This window comes from Hyaena hyaena, unplaced genomic scaffold, assembly GCF_003009895.1.
Source record: "Hyaena hyaena isolate Hyena2069 unplaced genomic scaffold, ASM300989v1 scaffold_1137, whole genome shotgun sequence".
Taxonomy (NCBI): domain Eukaryota; kingdom Metazoa; phylum Chordata; class Mammalia; order Carnivora; family Hyaenidae; genus Hyaena; species Hyaena hyaena.
Window position 1 is genome coordinate 108,252 of NW_024081770.1, and position 24,139 is coordinate 132,390.

The 24,139-nt window shown below is 39.8% G+C and overlaps 1 protein-coding gene and 1 pseudogene across 6 annotated transcripts in view; both read right to left on the reverse strand.

Moving 5' to 3' along the window:
* OSBPL6 (oxysterol binding protein like 6) overlaps positions 1-24,139 on the reverse strand; it is a 218,629-nt gene that overhangs the window by 96,168 nt on the left and 98,322 nt on the right. For 5 of the 6 annotated variants that reach the window (XM_039222481.1, XM_039222480.1, XM_039222477.1 and 2 more), the window contains exon 2: positions 21,853-22,033. The exons of the other annotated variant lie outside the window; for it this stretch is intronic. The gene's annotated coding sequence lies outside the window, so the exon portion shown is untranslated. The remainder of the gene's footprint in view (positions 1-21,852; positions 22,034-24,139) is intronic. 6 annotated transcript variants of the gene reach the window in all.
* Positions 1,907-2,010, reverse strand: LOC120224244 (annotated as a pseudogene).

Genomic DNA, 24,139 nt, shown 5'->3' on the forward strand with positions numbered 1-24,139 from the left:
ATTTTAATAAGGTGTTAACTTGAGTTTTATGTTTGCCATTAATGTGAAAGATAAAATTCCCCTTTTAATGTTCTCTTTCCCTTCAAATTTCTCTAAATCCTGTTGGAACCTACAGTCTGTAAGTGATAGTCAAGAGTAACATGGTATCGTTCTAAACGCCCCTGTAATATAAAACCTCCTCCACACCACTCCACATCAAAATTTTCTTTTCCTAGTCCTTTTCCCAATCTTGGTGGTTTAATTTGAAGTTTTAGAGAGTTACACTTAGTATTCTAACACAACAGGGAGGAGCTGATAACCTCCTCTGGTTGGGGCCAACCAGAATCTCCAAGTGTGAGGGTGGCCTGGAAGAATTAAGGAATAATATTTCTGCTCAGTCTCCTTTTCTGCAACTGCAGCTGAGGTTTGCCACAATCAAGACCTCTAGCTCAGTCAAGATTTGCCTCAACCTGGGATCTAGCCTTCATAAAATCAGGGTCTAGTCCTTCATGGTTTTGACATGCGGTTCTGTTTTAAGTCAGTATTTGGATTGTAGATGGTTTGTCGTTTTCAGTATTTGCATGACCATTTACAGAGAATGAAGAGGAGCCACATTAGATGATCCTAGCCACAAGGACAAGGCAATCCTACCATCACCTGATCTTATCAGTGCAAATGTCACTGTACTGCTGGATGGAATAAACTAGTTTTCTATCAAGAGCATCACCAGAGCAATGAATGCCTATTATCATTATATATTACAGTCATTACAAGGTCATTTATGTTAGTTTTTTTTTCCTTATAGAGAGAGGGTAGGGAATCTTTTTATTTCTAAGGTCATTAACCCACAAAAAGAAAATCAAGAAACTCTTTCATGAAGCAATGACTTCTAAAAAAGATAGCAGTGTAAGATTTGATAAGCATTTTCCCAGAAAAGGACTAAACAGCAGGGGCTAAACGGATTTTTAAAGAAGAAAAAGATCATTAGTACTTTCACTAAAGAATAAATGCCATGAGGGGCGCCTAGGTGGCTTAGTCGGTTAAGCGTCCGACTTTTGCTTAGGTCATGATCTCGCGGTAGTGGGTTCGAGCCCCGCGTCGGGCTCTGTGCTGACTGCCAGCTCAGAGCCTGGAGCCTATTTCGGAGTCTGTGTCTCCCTCTCTCTCTGACCCTCCCCTCTTCACGCTGTCTCTCTCTCTCTCTCTTCTAGAAATAAATAAAAATATTAAAAAAAAAAAAAAAAGAATAAATGCCATGAGGCACCTGGGTGGCTCAGTCGGATAAGTGTCTGACTTTAGTTCAGGGTATGATCTCACTGTTCATGAGTTCAAGATGTGCATCAGGTCTCCAAGCTGACAGTGCAAAGCCTGCTTGGTATTCTCTCTCTCCTCCTCTCTCTCTCTGTCCTTCCCCTACTTGCTTGCCCTCTTTCTCTCTTTCTCTCTCTGAATAAATAAACTTAAAAAAATGCCATAAAATGTAAGGAATCACTTTACTCACAACCAAACCATGATGTATGAAACCAAAATAAATCTCCCTTCTTAAAACAGCGACGTGGTGTTAAAAGAAGAAAGGCAGGCAAATTCCACCCATTTTCTCTAGATTAGAGAGCAGAGGAGCAAGAAGCCCAGGGAACAGATTAACAGTGTTCTGAGGCCTGGAGGCACCTCTCTGGGCACTCAAGAACAGGGCCCTGACTTGACTTATCTTTTGCTGCTTTCCTCGATCTTGGCTTCCAAAGAGCATGATGGACATGTTCCAAAGCACCCCCAAAATACAGCCTTTCTTTCCAAGCTGGCTTCTGGTACATTCGTTTAAAAAACTAAGGAGGAAAACAGCATACAAACAAGTTCTCTTATTGGGACTGATGAAGCTTTGGCCACTCCCTACTCGAAGATCCTTTACCAAGGAAACGAACAGGATAGACCCACATTCTACAATATCACTTAGGCCTCCAGGGTGAGTTTTCAGAGGATGTGAATGCTAACTAAGTAACGAACTATAGAAATGATCCCTGAAAGTATAGTCTTTGAACGCTAATTAAGTAAACACTAAGGAAACAAAGGATAACTGGCACAAATATTCTTTTGATAAGGAACAGATCTCACATAAAGGAAAGTTAAAAAAAAAAAGTATGTGTGTTTAAACCCTATAAAATATTATTCCCACCTACAGGAGAGCAAATTATTATGTGCAAGAGGTAACCAGAGGGCATTTCTGGTTTGTTTATTCTAGTAGAAGAGAGGGCAGCTTTAGATCACCAATGCTTCATACTTTTAAAAATTAAAAAAAAATTCTCCGAATAGAAATAAGACAGGTTCAGAAGCAATGAGAACTGCCACAGGTAAGAGATTAAGGAAACAAAGGACGACTCCACGATTTTAAAATAATTACAATGATATTCATGAAACCCTGAATGATTCTGCAGAAAAATCTAGTCAATACGTAGGTTAAAAAGATGAAGTTGAGGAAATCATCTTGCAAATGGAACAAGGGGCAGGAAAATAGATAATGGATATTATTCAGATAATGAAACCTGAATCTACAGATATGGATGGCCCTGAAGACTATAACCAAAAAAGAAAAGAAATAATATTTAAAACTATTCCTTAACAAAAAGAAGACTTCAACTTGGAAAATAAAATCTTTAATATAAATAAATATCTTTATCTGAAAATCAAAATAAACTTCATCAGGCAAAATTAGTAAAAAGCAAATCAAAATAAGATAGATCTTAATGATACTGCTGAATTTAATCACTCTCTGAGGCAATTCAATAAGTTAAATATTAACGAAAAGTTGGAAGCAAGCAGGGGTTAATCCTAGAAAAAGTTAAAAAATATACTCTCCTAAGTATATCTTAGGTTGAAGAAAAAATAAAGCATATTGAGATTGTAGAACATTTGAAAACAGAGTAGAAACCAAAAGGACTCAGTCCTGTCCCTCTCCTCCCTCTCTTCTCTTTTGGAATGATGGAGTGCATTGTCCAGTTAATTCAAGGATGAAAGACTAAAGGTAAAAGGAATAAAAAAATATACAAAATAATGTAATAAAAATACTTAGAAATGTAGAACATAGCTAAAGCTATAATGAAAGGAAAATTCATGGTCTTCATCATTTCTATTACTAAATACAGGGAGCATGGGTGGCTCAGGTGATTAAGCATCCAACTCGATTTCAGCACAGGTCTTACTCTCAGAGTCATAAATTCAAGCCCCATGTTGGGCCCCTGCATTGGGTGGGAAGCCTACTCACTAAATAAATAAATAAATGAACAAATAAAAATGCTTTAAGTTTATAATTTATGAAACTAGAAAGCCAAATACAGGAAAAATACAAATAAATAAATGTCTTGGATTTATCAACTATTTTACATTATTTACTTATACTTTGATTCCTAAATATGTAGAAAAACAGGAACCATAAATACAAAAAGAAGGTTATAAAAAGTATATGACCAAGGAATAGAAGAGACTAAATTATTAGATAATTGTTGCAATCTACAATTAAAAAAACTAAAACTAATCACAGTTCAAAGACTAAATATTCTACAATCATCCCGATTTAAAAAGTACACCATTTAATACCCATAGCCAAATATTTAAGAACTCTCAAGAAATATTGGAATAGTTGCCTTTCTTTCTATTTAAAAAAATTTTTTAATGTTCATTTATTGAGGTTGGAGAGGTGCAGAGAGAGGGGGACAGAGGATCTGAAGTGGGTTCTGTGCTGACAGCAGAGAGCCAGATGTGGAGCTCATGAATCCTGAGATCATGACCTAAGCTGAAGTCAGATTTTTAACCAACTAAGCCACCCATGCACCTCTTTTTTGTTGTTGTTATATTTATTTATTTTAAGGGGGGGGGGCAGAGAATGAGGGAGAGAGAAAGACTCCCAAGCAGGCAGTGCAGAGCCTGATGCGGGACTTAAACTCACAAATCACAAGATCATGACCTGAGCCAAAGTCAAGAGTTGGATACTTAACCGGCTGAGCCACTCAGGTGCCTGGGATAGTTGCCTTTCTATGTGCTATTATGTATATATAAAGACATAAGCATACACACACAGGCACATAAATCAATCTACCATCAATCTTAATGGTGAAACAACAGTAACATTTCCATCAATGTCAACAACAAAATAATCATACTAGTTATTACCTTGTTAGCACTGTGCTCTGAGAATGCTAACTAGGGAATAATATAATTGTTCATCTGAAATGCACATGAAGAGTGCCTGGATGGCACAGTGGGTTAAGCATCTAACTTCAGCTCAGATCATGATCTCATGGTTCCTGAGTCCAAGCCCTGCATCAGGCTCCCTGCTGTCAGTGCAGAGCCTGCTTTGGATCCTCTGTCCCCCTTCTCTCTCTGCCCCTCCTCCTCCTTGTTCCTCCTCACCCTCCCATCAAAAATAAAATATAAACATTGTATAATTAAAAAATCAAATGCACATAAGAATCAAATGAAAATCAACCAGAAGGGGTGAAAAGAAAGCAAGCTTCCAAGAGAGGGGCAGATACCATATGTTTGCACGTATAGGTGGATTAGAAGGAAGCTAAATCAGGCTCTGAGATGTCAGCGCAGAGCCCAATGCAGGGTTCAAACTCATTAACCACGAGATCATGACCTGAGCCCAAGTCAGTTGCTTAACCGACTAAGCCACCCAGGCATTTCTAAAAGCTGCTTTTAAAAACATATAAACTCAGGGCACCTGGGTGGCTCAGTCAATTAAGTGTCCGACTCTTGATTTTGGCTCAGCTCATGATCTCATGGTTTGTGAGTTTGAGCCCTGTGTCAGGCTCCACACTGACCATGACGAGTCTGCTTGGGATTCTCTCTTTCTCTCTCTCTCTCTCAAAATAGATAAATAAACTAAAAAAAAAAAGACATATAAACTCTATGGATAAATAGAAATAAAACATGTTAAATGTTCTACTTTATGTCTATTTCAAGTACAGAATCATAGAAGAAGGCTGTGGGGTGCCTAGGTGACTCGGTCAGTTAAGCAACTGACTCTTCATTTTGGCTCAGGACATCATTTCACGATTCATGAGACCAAGCCCCGAGTCAGGCTCTGTCCTGACAATGTGGAGCCTGCTTGGGTCTCTCTCTCTCTCTCTCTCTCTCTCTCTCTCTCCCCTTCCCCTCTACTCTCTCTCTCTCAAAAACAAAAACAATAATAATAATAATAAAAAGAGAAATAAAAAAAAAATAACAGCAGGCTCTTACCATATATCAGGACAGATGTCATACTTCCTATTTAGGAACTATTTTGTTATTCATAATGTACAGATGACAAAGGTAGGATTTAGGAAGTTTGTTAAACAGGGTCCTCAGTTTGGTTTCCAAGTCTATTTGACCTCAAAGCCCATGCAACAAATTCTTTCACTGCTATTTACCCTTATTTTACTAATTAATGAATAAACTAAATGAGAACTCCAGGTTTTTTTTTTATATGACGGGACATTGCTGATATACAATACAAAATTTATAGAGCTTCTTAAATGCTATGAAATGTCCTGGGCATACAAGCGTCATATTTTCCCAGGGAGATATTCAGTAGCTTCCATCAAATCATCAAAAGGCTAAAAAAAAATGTATATCCTTGGGAGTTCACATTTCTAAAACAACTGTTACCAGTACAGGCTTAAAAACAACCCATGGGCACAAAAGCTGTACAGCATATTTACCATAATGTGATCACAGGACATTTGATTCTGATGGAAGCTTGTGCCACGGCCAGTGTTGACAAGGCCATTTTGATACCATCACTTTGATAATTTTACCAATGCTAATTTTCTAACATTTTCAGCCACTTTTTCATTATTTGGTTTCTGACTCTTTCTAACACCTTATGAAAGGAAGCTTGGTAATGTCATAATTCATATTTTAACAGGAAAAATAATATTGGGAACTATGGCTCCCGTGACTGTGAATAGGTACTCGCTGATTGTCCACACAGTGGAGACTTTTTGGCATAACAGGAAGCATCAAAGATTTTGTCCCTGCTTTGTGACCTTAAATAGTAATTCATTAATTCATGTGGGGTGTGTATAAACTGTTACTGGGGCACCAAATGACTTGAGTAGTGGCAAATGTCCTGTTCTCTAGAGGAATTTCCTGTACTGAGCTGAGATATGCTAAAGAGTTGGCTAAAGCAGACAAAATGGCTTAGGTTAAAAATGTTCCAGAAGGGATTCTGATGCATTGCTACCAGGAATGTAAAATGATAGACTGCTATTGAAAATGGTATGGTGGCTCCTCAAAAAATTAAAAACAAAATTACTATAGTATTCAGCAATTCCAATTCTGGGTATATACCCAAAAGAATGGAAAGCAGGGACTTGAACATATATTTGTACACCAATATTCACAGCACCATTATTCATAATAGGCAAAAGGTGAAAACAGTCCAGTGTCCATCAGCAGATGGATGTATCAACAAAATGTGGTACATTTGTACAATGCAATATTACTCAGCCTTTAGAAGGATGGAAATTCTGATACATGCTGCAATGCGGATGAAACTTGAAGACATTATGCTGAGTAAAATAAGGACAAATAACATATGATTCTACTTATATGAGGTACCTTCAGTAGTCAAATTTATAGAGGCAGAAAGTAGAAGTGTTTGCCAGGGTCCATGAGGAGGGGGAAATGGTTGTGTTTAATAAGTACAGAATTTCGGTCCAAAAGATGAAAAAGTTCTCGAGAAAGAAAGTAGTTGTGTGGGCTGGGGATGGGCAAAATGGGTAAAGGGGAGGGTGCCATACAGGCTTCCAGCTATGGAATGAATAGGTCACAGGGATGAAAGGTGATGCTGGCAGGTACTGGCTACACTCGTGGTGAGCACAGCATAACATAAAGAGTTGTCAAATCACTATGTTGCACACCTGAAACTAATGTAATATTCTGTGTCAACTACACTTCAGTTAAAAAAAAAAAAGTGGTTGTCCAAATCCATTTGGGCTGCTATAACAAAATACCATAGACTAAGTGGCTCATAAGCAACAAACACTTAGGGGCACCTGAGTGGCTCAATTGGTTTAGCAACTAACTTCAGCTTAGGTCATGCTCATGGTCCTTAAGTTCAAGCCCTGCGTCAGGCTCTGTGCTGAGAGCTCAGAGCCTGAAGCCTGCTTCGGATTCTGTCTCCTCTCTCTGCTCCTCCCCTGCTCACTCTCTGTCTGTCTCTCTCTCTGTCTCTCTCTCTCTCTCAAAAATAAATAAATGTTAAAAAAAATTAAACAACAAGCATCTATTTCTCACAGTTTTGGAGCTGGGGAAGTCCAGGGTCATGACACCAGCAGATCTGGTACGTGGTAAAAACCCACTTTTCTAGTTCATAAATGGTCATCTGCTTGTGGTGTCCTCACATAGCAGAAGGGGGGAAGGGATCTCTCTGGAGTCTCTTTTAATTCCATTCACAAGGGCTCCACCCTCATGACCTAATTTGGGGGAACATAAACATTCAAAACATTCAAACAATGTGAATGTATTTAGTGCCTCTGAAATAAGAATTTTAAAACTGTTAAAATGGTAAACTTTATGTATATTTTACAAGAATAAAAAAATCCTGTATTATCAACTATAATAACTTTTATAGTATGCAGGCGTCACTTTTGTGTTATTTTGTGCTCAGGTTTCATTTTCTTTATAAAATCTTTTTTTATTTTTTCATGTTTATTATTTTGACACACACACACACACACACACACACACACACACGAGTGTGGGTCAGGGAGGGGCAGAGAGAGAGGGAGACACAGAATCCGAAGCAGGCTCCAGGCTCTGAGCTATCAGCACAGAGCCCGATGCGGGGCTCGAACCCATGGACTGCGAGATCATGACCTGAGCCAAAGTTGGCCATGTAACCAACTGAGCCATGCAAGTACTCCTATAAAATCTTTCTTAATCAATTAGAATTGTCACTGCAATCTGTATTACTTCTATATTTATGCATGCATATGTTATTGAATATCATCACACTGTTTATTTGTACTGATCCTGTATAATCTTTGTGGGTGCAGACTATGTCACTTTCATTGTTGTAATCTGATGTCAGGGGCCACAAAAACCACTCAGACTGTCTGCTGGGCTTATCATTTCAGTTAAGACCTAAGCCCTCATTTTATACATTAAATACAGTTGACGGTGCTCACAGGCTGCCTGAGATAGGTCCCCTCATGCCAGTACTTTTGAGTTTATATTTGTCCAAAAAGAACCCAAAATAATCCAAATGATTTGCAGAGTGGAGTTCCCTATCTGCTCAACAGTTAGAGAGAGAAAGACTGTACAAAGTTCAACATTCCCAAGAGAAAACCTTCGGGTTTTCCTAAAAAAAGACCCACTGAGCTGCTAATGGTACTCTAGGGACCTGGGGCATTATCCGTTCTGTTCTCCCTGGTGCCGAGTCATACATTAGGAATAGGAAGACAGGCAGTAGTGTGATTCTTTCAAAACACAGATGATGAATTAGCCTGGCTGCACAGAGTTACTGCACCTGCCACCTACCTAATTTACTAGCCATTATCTACCTAATCACAAATATTTCATGATTAAGAGCCTTAAGCAGAATTTTAAAAACTGTCATCTCTCAGGAATAGCGATGTTTATGTAGACCTTTACCCACATATCAGGGTGTCCATACTTCTATTTGCATTGGGCATTCAGCATGAGTGTTAGTTTCAATTATGGCTCATTCATTGCCGCAGGAGAGAACGGCTGACAATGACTGAGGATTTACTGCCAGGCCCCAGGCTCTTCGGCATCACATACTCATTTAACTGGGGTGTGGTAATCTTCGCACACACCTGGTGATGGGCTGGAGCCAGCTTACACAGGCTCAGGAGTCCACTGTCTGCGTCTCTTGCCAGTCCAGCCTTCAGAGACATCCTTTTGGGAACTTGAAATTGGCCATGAGAGGAGTAAGTAAGCCATGCAAATCAGCATCCTCCACCTTTTTGGGAACTGATTTTTAAATGTTTGTCAGTACCCCCACTGCATATATCTTATGCTGCTTTTTCTTTCTTTCTATTTTCATGCTAAGAAAAAAATCCCATGGATTGCCTAGGTCTGAAACCAGTCCCAACTCTGTTATTTCCTAGCTATGAAACATCAGGCAATTTACATAATTTATCTGTTTCCTTATCTATAAAATAGGGATAGGCAAACCTGGGTGACTTAGTCAGTTAAGGGTCCGAGTCCTGATTTAATCTCAGGTCATGATCTCATGGTACATGAGACTAAGCCCCACATCAGGCTCTGTGCTGACAGCAAGGAGCTTATTTGGGACACTCTCTCCTCTCTCTCTCCCTCACTTTCTGCCCCTTCCCTGCTCTCTCTCCTCCCTCTCTCTGGAAATAAATAAATATGGGCACCTGGGATGCTCAGTAGGTTGAGCATCTGACTTTGGCTCAGGCCATGACCTCATAGCTCATGAGTTTGAGCCCTGCGTCAGGCTCTGGGCTGACATCTCTGAGACTGAAGCCTGCTTTGGATTCTATCTCCCTCTCTCTCTGCCCCTCCCCTGCTTACACTCTGTCCGTGTGTGTGTGTATATGTGCGTGTGTCTCTCTCTCTCAAGAATAAATAAACATTTAAAAAAATTTTTTTTTAATTTTTTTTTTAATGTTTTATTTATTTCTAGGAGAGAGAGAGAGAGAGCGTGAGCAGGGGAGGGTCAGAGAGAGAGGGAGTCACAGACTGAAATAGGCTCCAGGCTCTGAGCTGGAAGTCAGAACAGAGCCCGAAAAGGGACTCAAACCCACAAACAGAGAGATCATGACCAAAGCGAAAGTCGGACGCTTAACCGACTAAGCCACCCAGGAGCCCCAACATTTAAAAATTTTTAAATAAACTTAAAAACAGGGATAAAATATCTATTTCATAAAGTTGTGAGAAGTAAATGCCATTATTTGTGCAAAATGATTACTGTTATTATGCATCCTCTTCTGAGCCCCTCCTCCAAAGGACTGTTAGGGAGCAGATTTGAGGACACACTGTATCCGGGAGAGCATCAACTTCCTCCATAAGCAAGGTCAGGACACCTGTCTCAAGAGTACTAATTTTGAGATGGGTTTGATCCATGACACTATCTTATTTAAAGCCCCTATGAAAATGGTTGCTAATTTTCCATCAAAAGGATCAAGAGTATTTTGGGGGAGGGGGAAATGCAAAATTTAACAAAAATCCAAAAAACAGAAACTGATGTACCAGTTCATGTCTTTAAATGGATTTGGGGCATATCCTTATTAAAAATAAGGCCACATTTAAATACAAGAGACTGATCAAATAACACACATAAGATAATTTCAGTATCAAAAATAATTGAGACACTGATATGAAGTGAAGGGGTCCTAATGGTCTGACGAACTACATTTGAGTTCTGGATAGTGTCAAACTCATGGTATGTTATAACTAACAAAGAAAAGGATGTCAGTCAAAAAGCTTAAGCTGGAGCTTCCTTTTCCAGCAGATCACAAGATCTGGTGTCTCAGGACCTTTGTTTCCTTTATGCAGAGAAAATACTTGAGTTCCCAACTCGCCTTACGGGGTTTTACAGGAATCAAAAAAAGAAGTACTTTAAAATACACACACACTTGGGGGACCTGGGTGGCTGAGTCGGTTAAGCGTCCGACTTCGGCTCAGGTCATGATCTCACGGTTTGTGGGTTCGAGCCCTGCGTTGGGCTCTGTGCTGACAGCTAGCTCAGAGCCTGGAGCCTGCTTCAGATTCTGTATCTCCCTCCCTCTGACCCTCCCCTGCTCGTGCTGTCTCTCTCCCTCTCAGAAATAAATAAAAAATGAAATAAAATAAAACACACACACACACACGTACTGGGGGAAAGCTGGCAGGCTGAATACAGCATCTGTTTCATCTCAAAACTTCACAGAAAACACCATTAAAGAGACTTTTTTTTTTAGTAAAATCCAAGAGCCGTGAGGACAGAAAGCAACAGCAACAGAAGTTTGGGACTAGAAAACAGTAGACAAAAGTAGTAAAATGATATCTGGTTCATTACTGAGTCCTGTCACAAAGATGATAGGTGGAAGTTTAAGGAATTCAAAGGAAGTTTTAATGTGTCACCTGATGTTGAATTGAGATGAAAAAAGCTACTTTCCCCCAAACCTCAAGCCTGGGAAATGCCAGTGCTAACTCTCTGCTACAGAGGTTTTGAAAGGTATTCCTGGGACCCACATGTCACCTGGGAACTCATTTCAAATGCAGATTCTTGAGCCTGTCCGTACCAGTCATGTCTGTACTGGGTCAAAACCTGTGAGCACTCTGGCCAGCACTGTTTCAACAAGCCTGGCTCTGGGCAGCAGGTGTAAAGGATTGCCAACTGGGCCCTGTTCCTTGCTGACCTAATACCAACAGCTAGGGAATAATAATATAGTATTAGACACAGAGTCACTCCCAAGTAATAGATTTAAGGCCTCAAATATAAAGGAATTGTTAAAACTGTTCCTTGGCAATTAAAAAAAAATACATAATAAGAATTCAAGTGATAACTAAAGTGCTTAGCATTTAACATTTATATAAAAGGCCTTCATACTACAAAATTATTACTAAACACATTAGAAAGCTTATGAAAAACTATTTTTACTACAAACAGTATCTCCAGGGCGCCTGGGTAGCACGGTTGGTTGGGCAACTGACTTCAACTCAGGTCATGATCTTTTTTTTTTTTTTTTTTTCTAGGAGAGAAAGAGAGACAGCGTGAGCAGGGGAGGGTCAGAGAGAGAGGGAGTCACAGACTCTGAAATAGGCTCCAGGCTCTGAGCTGGCAGTCAGCACAGAGCCCGACGCGGGGCTCGAACCCACGAACCGTGAGACCATGACCTAAGCGAAAGTCGGACGCTCAACCGACTAAACCACACAGGCGCCCCAACTCAGGTCACGATCTTACAGTGTGTGGGTTCAAGCCCCAGCACGTTGGGCTCTCTGCTGTCAGCACTCAGTCCCACTTCAGATCCCTTGTCCCCCCCATCCCCTCTCTGCTCCTCTGCCACACACACTCTCTCCCTCCCAAAAATAAATAAAAACATTTTTAAAAATGAAATAAAATAAAGGAAAAAGCTCTATCATAACCCAGAAGGACTCTATTGTCTACTAATCCTTGCGACTGCAACATTTTTTGGATCCCAGATTCCGAAATGGACAGAGATGACCCAATCACCATCTGAACTCCATCGGAGGTCAGCAAACATTTTATGTAAAGGGCCAAAACTAAGTATTTTAGGCTTTCTGAGCCATACGGTCTCACTGTGGCTACTCAACACTGCCACTGTAGTGGAAAAGCAGCCATAGAAAATGAGCACACGAATAAGCACGGCCACATTCTAACAAAACTTAATTTATAAAGCCAGGCTTGCAAGCCAGGTTTGCCCTGTTGGCTATACTTTGCTCATCCTTGAACTAGATCATAGAAGATTAGGAAGCATTCTTGGGACCAAATACTGCAAAGTACTTTTAAAGATTGTAGACTCCCGAACTGCTTCCCATGGCAGGTCTGTTAATGCACACTACAGCTGGCAAAGCATTCACAGAGGAGACTTGGAATTGAATGCCTTCTTGCCAACTTCAGATTTCTCTATCTCCCCTAACATGTAAAAGAAGACGCTTTGTGTTTAGAAATACACAATAAGTATGAAATGAAAAATACTAATAAGATAAAGGGTAGATGGGGGGCCTGGGTGGCTCAGTTGGTTAAGCGTCCAACTACGGCTCAGGTCATGATCTCGCAGTTTGTGGGTTGGAGCCCCATGTTAGGCTCTGTGCCAACAGCTCAGAGCCTGGAGCCTCCTTCAGATGCTGTGTCTCCCCCTCTTGCTGCCCCTCCCATGCTCATGCTCTGTCTCTCTCTCTCTCTCAATAATCAATAACAATGTTTTTTAAAAAAGATAAAGGGTAGAGAGGATTTCTTTGATCACGGTGAAACTTTTATCCATGATGCCAGTTTATTAAAAGCCCGTGTGAAAAAGATTTGCTAATATCCAACTGAAAGATAACATCCTACGTAGTTCAAGACTATTTCAAGATGAGGCATGAATTATTTTTAAAAAGGAAAAATGTAAACTAACTTTATCTGTAAGTTCTGTTACATTTCTGAAATTTAAGAGGATAAAATAGAAGATAAAATGATGGATCAAAAAAGGGGGGAAATTGGTCTAGTCCAAAAATGAGCGATGGGACAAGTACGAGAGCATTTAAGGAATAAATTCTCAACACATGCCCCTCTCCCCACAGGCCCTTCCTGTGTAAACCTGACTACCTCATCTTTGCAAATCCAAGCAACATTGTATTTGATTTGCTACAAATTTTGGTATTTTCTCACCATTGTCTTCAGTGTTGTATTTCAGAACAATTTAAGATTTGCAGAGAATTACAAATACAGCACAGTGAGTTTCCATATATACACTTCCCCCAGGACTTCTTCCAGTTTTTAGAAGCTGACAAAATAAGAGATTTTACCTTAAAGTGCCTACCATAAAAAATGAGAGATTTGGAAATAAATTCACATGCTGAATTTGTAGGTATTGTTTAAATAAATTGTACAGTGCCTCCCAACTCAGTACTCCAAACATGAACATGCAGTCAGCAGATCATCTTTCAGTTCTCAGCTCCTGTCACCTCAAATAGGCACCATCTCTGTTGCTTTCTAGCACAATGTTCTTTTCATTTCCTTCCCATCTCTTCCCTCACTCGATAGTTACATTAATTGTTTGTTGGCTTGTTATCTGTCCCTGTAGACTTCACCAGTTATGATTTCTGTTCTCTTTGTTATAATCCCTGGGTCCGAAATAGTGACTGGTGCATATTGAGAGATAGATGCTCCAGAGATTTTGCTACATGGATGAATGAATGAATGAATGGATGATCGAATGCCTACACAAATGAGTGAACACTTCAGAAACAGCATGATTGCTGTAAGGCACAGGAGAAAAGGCACATCATTGTTTCTGAAATCTTAAACCTTTAAAAATCTACCACCAGCCACATGCAGTAAAGTTCTGGGGAGTCTATGTGTTAGTCCATCATCTTTGTAATCACTTCTTACTGGGGCAAAGTTTAGCATTGTTATCCCGGATACATCCTTGTTCTCTGAAAGCCAAACCTTTCAAAGTAGGTGTGTCTTGTGGGTTCATCTGATGTAAAAAGCCAATAAACAGATAATTTTAAATCAACCTCAAAGTTAGACTAATCACAGTATTAATCATTCTTCTGTTTGTAAAAATATATGTGAAAGAACTCAAATACCTTGTGGAGGTGGTTTGGGAATAAGATGTTTTGAGATGACAGGTGAAAAGTTTAAAAGACAAAATGAGGAGTGATGTACCTCTCCTTCCTCCCTTGTGTAGCCCTCGGTTCAGGGTCCAGGAACTACCTGGGTGTGCAAAAAAGAAAGGAAGGATAGACGGTTGGCAGAAAGGAAGGATGGATGAGAGGAAGGTGGGAGAGACTACATATACCCATATTCTCTATGAACACTTACACTTTCCAGGGTTAACTATTATAAGCTGTGTCCAAAAGTCAAAGCACTTGATCACTTGACCAACCAAGGAGGGAAAAATATACACACAAATACACACCATCAAATATCCATTTATCAAATGAAAAGAAGCAAGAAGACAAAATTCCTGGGGCACTTTCAGGCCCTCTGCTTCATTTACAGTCTTTATCTTACTTCTGTCTCTGGATCCACACTATGAGGAAGGGTAGACACTAATAAATGCATCCAATGCAGCACAAATCGATCTACCACCCAGAGAGAACAATAATCCCACAGTCGCTTCTGGAACATCTCCTGCTTATGATGTAATGAGTTGCAAATAACTCAAATTATCTGCTAAACTAAAGATTTAATAGACTGAGTTTCACTGCCAAGAAACATATCAACATTAATACTAAAAATGGAGTTGAAGGAAAAATTCATCTTCTAACCTCATGCGTGAATTTTGAAAAGACCAAAATTAATGACAAAAAAAGATAAATAAAACTCTACACTTTTTCTCTGCATAAAAATAGAATAATAATTAGTAGTAGTAATGCTGAGCTCATTCATTTGAAAGTATTCTATGTACTTAATGCATAGAGCAAATAAGTTTGTAATCTTATTTTGAACCAAGATTTTCAGTGTAAGAGAAAAGAGATACAAATATAAAATCAAATAATATAAAAATTCCATAGTTAACTTGAAAAAACCAGTATGAACTCATATATTTTCTTTTTAGATATATATAGTTTCTACCCTGCCCTTCAAAAAGCCTAGAAACACTGAGAACCCATAGGAATGAGCCCTCCTAAGACCTAGACTGTAGTTTCTATTTATTTTATTTTGTTTTAATGTTTATTTATTTTGAGAGAGAGCAAGAACATATGAATGTGTGAGCGGGGGGTGGCGCGGCAAAGAAAGAGAGGGAGAGAGAGAATGAAGCAGGCTTCACGCCATCAGCTTGGGAGCACGACACAGGGCTGGATCTAATGAATCCTAAGAATGTGACCTGAAATGAAATCAAGAGTTAGATGCATAACAACTGAGCCACCCAGGTGCCCCTAGACCCTAGTTTCTAAATTCCATTACTTACTGAAAGGAACCAGGGCTTCTTAGGATGGCTGATACTTAGACTGGGATATGAAATGTACAAGAGAAGTGTGGGGTATCCTGTTGTACCAAGAAGCAGGGTCATAGAAATTAACAGGGCAAGAGTGCTTCTGGGATGTTCTGTATCTTGATCTGTTGCTGATGATATAGAACTGGCCAGTCTGTGAAAATTCAGTGTGAGTTTCTTATGAGAGGCTCCCTTTTCTGTATGTATACACAGGAGCCAACCTGAAGGGGATCCCAATGAACCAAGAAGGTTGTGCTTGAGCATCCAGAAAAAAAAGATCACTGCAACTAATTAAAACATAATATTTTTAATATCAATGAATTTACAATGATACTCAAAAAAAAAAAAAAAAAAAGGAAACTCTCTGTTACCCTTTGAAGAAACTAAAGTACCAACTCTGAAACTATTAAAAAGGAATTATCTAGCACTTACTGTTTTTCCTGTATTACTATATTTCAGGGTCAAATACTAGTTGATCCAAATATATGATGTCTGCTTGTAATAGCCTCAGAATAAAAGAGAGATGGAAAGATGAATCTAGGTGTATGCGTGTGTTTACGGGAGTTCACTATACTATTTATTGTCTTTGTATAATTTGAAAATTTTCTCAATGAAAGGTATTTTTTTTAAGTAGAGGGAAAAAAACACGAAAAGATGGAAAGAATCTTAACAAATCAGTATTTCCCTCTTCCCTACCATTTCATTTATGAAACCTTTGATATTAACCGTATACTTTTCTTCATTCCCACTTTTACTAGCTATGTATTTAACATACACTTTATTTTTCAAAGCTGGTCTAAATTTTTCAGATTTGGGGAGTGATCGTTTTTCTAAAATCTCACATAGCAGGATGAGAAAGACAATGTACCAGAGGTGGACTGGTCTAGGGCACAGCCTTTATCCCTGGACAAAGGTGCTTTCATGATCCTTTGTTTCCATCCTTAGCATCTGAGTGAGGTTTTTCTCACTCCTCTTTCCTACACAGAACAGTTGGCTACTGGCCTGCCCTCTTTGCCTTGGCCCCTTCAGCATTTTAGAATGAGATGCCTATTGAACAGAAAAGACCTCCTTCGACCAGAGAGACAGAGAGGAGGGAAAGCCCACGAGAGGAAGACAGGGGCAGGTAAAATGACATCAGCCTTGCCAGTTCTCATTCGATAGTCTCTCTATTGTCACTGCCTAAGGGAGGAGTCTCAAGACCCTCAAAGCAGATAAAAGGGAATAAGCATCAGCAAAAAGTGGACTCTCTTTTTCCTCTATCCATGTTCTATTTACTGACTGGTTAGCTGATTTATTGAGTTTACCTTTTTCACAACATTTCAACCTGCTTTTAGTCAACAATGACTTCTAAGCACTCCCTACTCCATTTTTTTTTTTTCAGTTCTGGCTGTCCTTTCTGCAGGGAATTAAGTGAAACGGAATGGGGAGGTAATAACAGGAACTCCAAGAAAAAGAGGTAAAGGCGCTTTCTGAAAGCTCTCTTGAGTACACATGCATACAAACTAATTCCTGTGACAAAAGAACAATATCAGATAAACACATTTCGTAAAGGAAATGAGATGTGGATCACTTGCATTTCCCTTTTTTACAATTTTTTAATGTTTTTATTTATTTCTGAAAGAGAGAGAGAGAGAGAGAGAGAGAGAGAGAGAGAGAGAGAGAGAGAGAGAGCAGGGGAGGGTCAGAGAGAGAGGGAGATACAGAATCTGAAGCAGGTTCCAGGCTCTGAGCTAGCTGTAAGCACAGAGCCCAACGTGGGGCTCGAACGCACGAACCATGGGATCATGACCTGAGCTGAAGTTGGACACTTAACCAACTGAGCCACCCAGGCACCTCGCATTTCCCTTTTAAAGAAAGTTTAATTTCTGTCTCATACAGTCAACACACAACTCAGCAAATATGTGTGGGAACAGATTTCCACTTACTTTATTTCCAGGAACTTAAACCTGACAGTCAAAGGGACTCATGTACATTTCATCTTTGCTTGTGGTCAAGTATTCAAGAAATCCTAAGCAATACTGACTTAAGAGATCTCATGAGACAGAGGAAAGTAATGCAGCCAGGAGACTAAACCACTCAAAATAAACATCCAAACCAGCTGGCCTTCTTTCCTGTTTGCTCCAACATTAAAAATGGATATCCTGAAGCCTAAAATCTGCTTAAATACCTGTTTGAAGGTAATTGAGTTGCTGGGACAAAAACTGCTATTTTAGGATCAAATGAGTTTCCTCCATCTGTAAACTCTGATCGAATTTAATGTTTGAGTTTGGCTAATGCAGGCAGAAAAGGACCTGATGATTTGAAACATCTTTGTGGTTAAAGTTCTTTATTACCTTATGAAAGTTCAAATCAAGATCAAATTAACAGGAATACCCCTGTAAACAGTTCAGCTCCCAACAATACACAGTGATCAAAGATGGGGAAAGAGACACTTTGTGATTAACTACAACCCACTGCACTTGAGGTTACATCTGATTCTGACGATGAGATTTCTCAATGTCAAAAGTTCTACACAAGATGGCACAGCATTTTGCTCAGTGAATCACTCTGGTGTCCATACTGAGTAGGGAGCTGGCCAATGGACTCTAATCCCTATGGGTGTCATTCAAAAAAAGGTCAGATCAATGAATCAGTTTTGCCTCCCAGGGACCAAAACAGAAAGATCAGGCGATAGGATCTTCAGGTCATGAAATATCAGGCTCTGAAATGACACCCTTAAGGTCTGGAAGGAATGGTTCAAACCCCATCACTATGCAAATCAGATTTCCAAACTAAGAATAATGGGACCACTCTGATTTTGGAAAAGTCTTCTTTCTTCATTGGCAACTCTGGGAGATATCAGCTTAACCTCAGAAAACCAGCATTTTCAAAATACACACATTGCATTGTATTGTATTATATTTTTCTTTTCTTTTATTGAGAAAAAACAAGAGAGCACAAGTGGGAGAGAGGGGTGTGGAGGAGAGAGAGAGAGAAAGAGGGAAAATCTTAAGCAGGCTCAAAGCAGGGCTGGACACGGGACTCGATCCCACAACCCCGGGATCATGGCCTGAGCTGAAACTAAAACCAAGAGTTGGACACTCAACCAGTTGAGCCAGGTGTCCCCCAAAACACACCCATTTTACATAAAGTAATAAAATGCCAAACAAAAATAAAAACTAATAGTTTGTTATGTGTAAAGTACATGATAGTGACTTCGTGAAAGGAGAGGAGAAGAAATTGACGCCGAAAGCAAGAAACTTGACAGCAGCAGCCTACAGATGCAAGGCAGATAATGTAGATCTGGAAGGCTGATTGGATTAAATATGTATGGAATGGTAAAGACTAACAAACTGGTTACTTTGAAACAGTAACAAGACCAGATTTTTAATATTCCAAGAGAAGCCAGGTATCTGATTTTTTTTCTGTCAAATTTCCGTATTGATAAATGGCAGTTTATTCAATTTTAAAAAAGAAAATGTTTACAGGTTAAGAGATTATAGTCTAAAATTTGATCTATGTGCCACCAGTTTGCAAGCTCTGCACTGAAATGGAATTTTATTTGATTTTATTTATTTTTATATTTTATTTTAACATTTATTTTGAGAGAGAGAGAGCACAGCAGGGGAGAGGGGCAGAGAGAAAGAGAGAGAGAGAGAGAGAGAGAGAGAGAGAGAGAATGCCAAGCAGGCCCAATGCTCAGCACAGAGTCTGATGTCAAGCTCGATCTCATGACCCTGGGATCATGACCTGAGCCAAAATCAAGAATTGGATGCTCAACCCATTGAGCCACCCAGGGGCCCCTAAAATGTAATTTTAAATAATGCAGTAAAAAGCAGAAGGCTTCTCACAGAACAATGATGATACTAAATTACTGAGCCTTGCTTTCTGCTCTACCAAGAAGAATCAGTTCATACAAGGAAACAGATAGTTTCTAGTATCAGAATACTGTGGTGTTTCCCAAATTACAGATGTCTACATTATCACCACCACCACCACCCCTGTGGCCCAGGGCAAATAAGAGTTTGAGTAGAGGACACACAGCTTGTGAGATACCCCCAAGAACTCTGTGGTACACCCTCCCATTCTGGGGATCACTGACCTCAAGAAAGTGGAAAGCTTTGTTTAACTGGAGGCAATGCATCCAAACTGTGAATGCATCCAAAGTCACTGAGCCCAAGATATCAAATAGCATGTGTGAAGTGGCTCTGAAAATAATAACTGCAAATATCAAAGATGACAAGTAGTCCCTAGTAAGCATTGCTGGTATAATATTAGTTCAGTCTCTTGGGGGAAAAAAAATCAACCACTTGTTTACTATGAAAGTTTATAAAAAATGGATGCATTTTAAGAATGTGTGTATCTACCATGCACAAAAATAAACTCAAAATGGATAAAGGACCTGAATGTGAGACAGGAAACTATCAACACCCTAGAGGAGAAAGCAGGAAACAACCTCCTTGACCTCCACCGCAGCAACTTCTTACTTGACACATCCCCAAAAGCAAGGGAATCAAGAGCAAAAATAAACTGTTGGGACCTCATCAAGATTAAAAGCTTCTGCACAGCCAAGGAAACAACCCAGAAAATTAATAGGCAACCAACGGAATGGGAAAAGATAGTTGCAAATGACATATCAGATAAAGGGTTAATATCCAGAATCTATAAGGAACTCACCAAACTACACGCCCGAAAAACAAACAACCCAGTGAAGAAATGGGCAGAAGACATGAACAGACACTTCTCCAAAGAGGACATCCAGATGGCCAACAGACACATGAAACGATGCTCAGCATCCCTCCTCATCAGGGAAATACAAATCAAAACCACACTGAGATACCACCTCACGCCAGTCAGAGTGGCTAAAATGAGCAAATCAGAGAACTCTAGATGCTGGCGAGGATGTGGAGAAACGGGCACCCTCCTACACTGTTGGTGGGAATGTAAACTGGTACAGCCCCTCTGGAAAACAGTGTGGAGGTTCCTCAGGAAACTAACAATAGAACTCCCCTATGACCCAGCAATAGCACTGCTAGGAATTTACCCAAGGGATACAGAAATGCTGAGGCATAGGAGCACATGTACCCCAATGTTCATAGCAGCACTCTCCACAATAGCTAAAACATGGAAAGAGCCTAAGTGTCCATCAACAGATGAATGGATCAAGAAGATGTGGTTTATCTATACCATGGAATACTACATGGCAATGAGAAACAATGAAATCTGGCCATGTGTAGCTACATGGATGGACCTTGAGGGTGTTATGCTGAGCGAAATAAGTCAGGCAGAGAAGGACAAATATCATATGTGTGCACGTATAGGAGGACTAGGAGGAACTTAACAGAGGACCAATCGGGAGAAGAAGGGGGGAAATGGTGGGGGAAAAGGAGAGAGGCAAACCATGAGAGACTCTTGAATGCTGACAAAAACTGAGGACTGATGGATGTGGGGGGGAGGGGGGGATGGGCATGGAGGAGGGCACTTGTGGGGATGAGCACTGGGTGTTATGTGGAAACTAATTTGACAATAAACTATTTGTAAAAAAAAAAAAAAAAAAAAAAGAATGTGTGTATCTATACATGTACATATGTGTGTGTGTATATATACATATATACATGTATACATATACACATATATACAATATATATATACACACACATATATATATATATATATTGCAAGCAGGGTTAACATTTCATTGTTTAGGCTGAAATCTGCAGCTTCATTACTTCAGAAAGGAAGGAGAGTGTCTTATTTCTACATGATGCCAGACGCAGACAGAGAAAAGTTAACAAATACTTTGGCACATTTTTCTACTTCCTATCCTTAAAAAAAAATTTCAGGGGTTCCTGGGTGGCTCAGCTGGTTAAGCGTCTGACTTTGGCTCAGGTCATGATCTCATGGTTTGTGGGTTCAAGCCCCATGTCAGGCTCTGTGCTGACAGCCAGCTCAGAGCCTGGAGCCTATTTCAGATTCTGTGTCTCCCTCTCTCTCTGATCCTCCCCTGCTCACACTGTCTGTTAGTCTGTCTGTCTCTCTCAGAAATAAATTTTAAAAAACATTAAAAAAATTTAAAAAAATTTCAGAAGGACTTTTTATCAAGGTGTCTAAATATAATGAGGATTACTGTGTATTGGTTTTAGATCAGATATGCACAAGAAGTTATAAAGAAACACCCTCCTGTGATTTGGTAATGTCTCACTAATCTTTTGCCGGTTATTAAGCACTACCTAATCTAACCCCATTTTTTATCTTAAGCTATGTTCTCCTAACTCACCTTGTAATCAGGAGTCAAAGTCTTCCAGGTCAGCGGTAAGGTAAAAGCTGTTCAAAGTGGTTTATCCCCGGCAGCTTTTTCCCTGGGAACTCCGTCTATTGACCCTGGTGGGGTTGTCTAGTCAATGACAGGTATAGCTCCTTGATTTCTTTCTCTTGCTGCTTTGCGGCAAGGAGCAGAACTGAAAAAGAGAGATTATACTCACATAGTACAACTCCACATAATCTTCATGAATTTCTCAGGAGGCTATTGATGACTAATCAGAAAATTCTTTCCAATTTATCTTTTGAGGTGACAGTTCATAGGGATGGTGTCTCAGATTTTTACCTCGTCTGCTCAGTCTTACTGAGCAGACTTACTCAAAGATGTAGTCACTGAACTCAGCCATCAGTAACATACGTAACTTCCACCTCACCCAGGGTTTGGAGTATGAAAACTCTCAATTTATATAGCAACTATTTTCTTTTTTTTTTTTTTGCATTTTATTTTATTTTTTTTTTCTAATTTTATTTTTTTTTATTTTTTTATTTTTTTACAAATAGTTTATTGTCAAATTAGTTTCTACATAACACTCAGTGCTCATCCCCAAAGTGCCCTCCTACATGCCCATCCCCCCCTCCCCCCCACATCCATCAGTCCTCAGTTTTTGTCAGCATTCAAGAGTCTCTCATGGTTTGCCTCTCTCCCTTTCCCCCACCATTTCCGCCCTTCTTCTCCCCCTTGTTCCTCAGTTAAGTTCCTCCTAATCCTCCTATACGTGCAAACATATGATATTTGTCCTTCTCTGCCTGACTTATTTCGCTCAGCATAACACCCTCAAGGTCCATCCATGTTGCTACACATGGCCAGATTTCATTGTTTCTCATTGCCATGTAGTATTCCATGGTATAGAGAAACCACATCTTCTTGATCCATTCATCTGTTGATGGACACTTAGGCTCTTTCCATGTTTTAGCTATTGTGGAGAGTGCTTATATAGCAACTATTTTCTAAAAGAGGACAGAGCATGTTTTCCAGAAACATGTTTAACCCTCCAATTAAATGTAAACCTTAGTTTTTAAAAACCAGTAATATGAAGTGGTTTCACCATATAAGCATATAAACGTACTATCACTGTGCCCTGATAAAGACTCATTAATAGTCTGCAATTTGCCTTACAGGGTACATAAGCCAAACTCTTAGAACAATCCTCTCGTGAAAGAGCTGACTATACTATCAAAGAATACAGTTTTCAACTTGACATTATTTCTTAGAAGGCATAGAATATTTTACAAAAATATACGATATGTTCACTTTAAGGCAGAAGAAGCAGCAACAGCAGGGGGAGGAGGAGGAGGAGAGGGAGAAGGAGAGGAAGGGGTGAAGGAAGAAGAGGAAGAGGGAGAAGGAGAACGAGGGAGGGAAGGAGGGAAGGAGGGAAGGAGGGAAGGAGGGAAGGAGGGAAGGAAGGAAGGAAGGAAGGAAGGAAGGAAGGAAGGAAGGAAGGAAGGAAGGAAGAGAGACAGACAGGCCTACTCTAAAGTAGAAGCTAAATTAGTTACTCTGATCCTGAAATGAGACAGCAGTTTCCTTCGAGCCATTAACCTCTCTAGCAAGCTCGTTTCTTCACGAGGTAGTTTTAAAAATTACACACCAGGTTGATTATTTTTCAAGCCTGTCCTGTCACTCAGGTTTAGTTTTCTCTTTTTACTTATGGAAAACGAAAAAATAAATACACACACACACACACACACACACACACACACACACACATTCTGAAAGACAATGTCTTCACGGAAAAGCAAAAGATTGATGTCTATGGGGGAGGAGAGGGGGAAAAATAGTGGGGGAGAGGGAGGGAGGCAAACCATGAGAGACTCTTGAACGCTGAGAACAAACTGAGGGCTGATGGAGGTGGGGGAGAGTGGAAGGGGGGTGACTGGCACAGAGAAGGGCACTTGTGGGGATGAGCACTGGGTGTTATATGGAAACGAACTTGACAATAAACTAAGAAAAAAAAAAAGAAAGATTGATGTCTACTCAAGGACCCTGTGCTGTGATTGTTCCTGCAAGTACTATTTTTCTAGGGAAAAAAAAAAAGTGTGTCGGGAGGGGACTAAATCCCCCTACATCTCTACAAAAAATGATTTTTAAACCTCTACTGTGCTGTAAGACAATTCCATGCATCTTGTAGGTCCTAAATAAAATTTAATTGATGTCTGTAATGATGACACAGGAGAACTACAGTCAGGGTCCATCAAGATTATTTTTGTATGCTCAGCATGCTGTATTTATCTTATGCAAACTA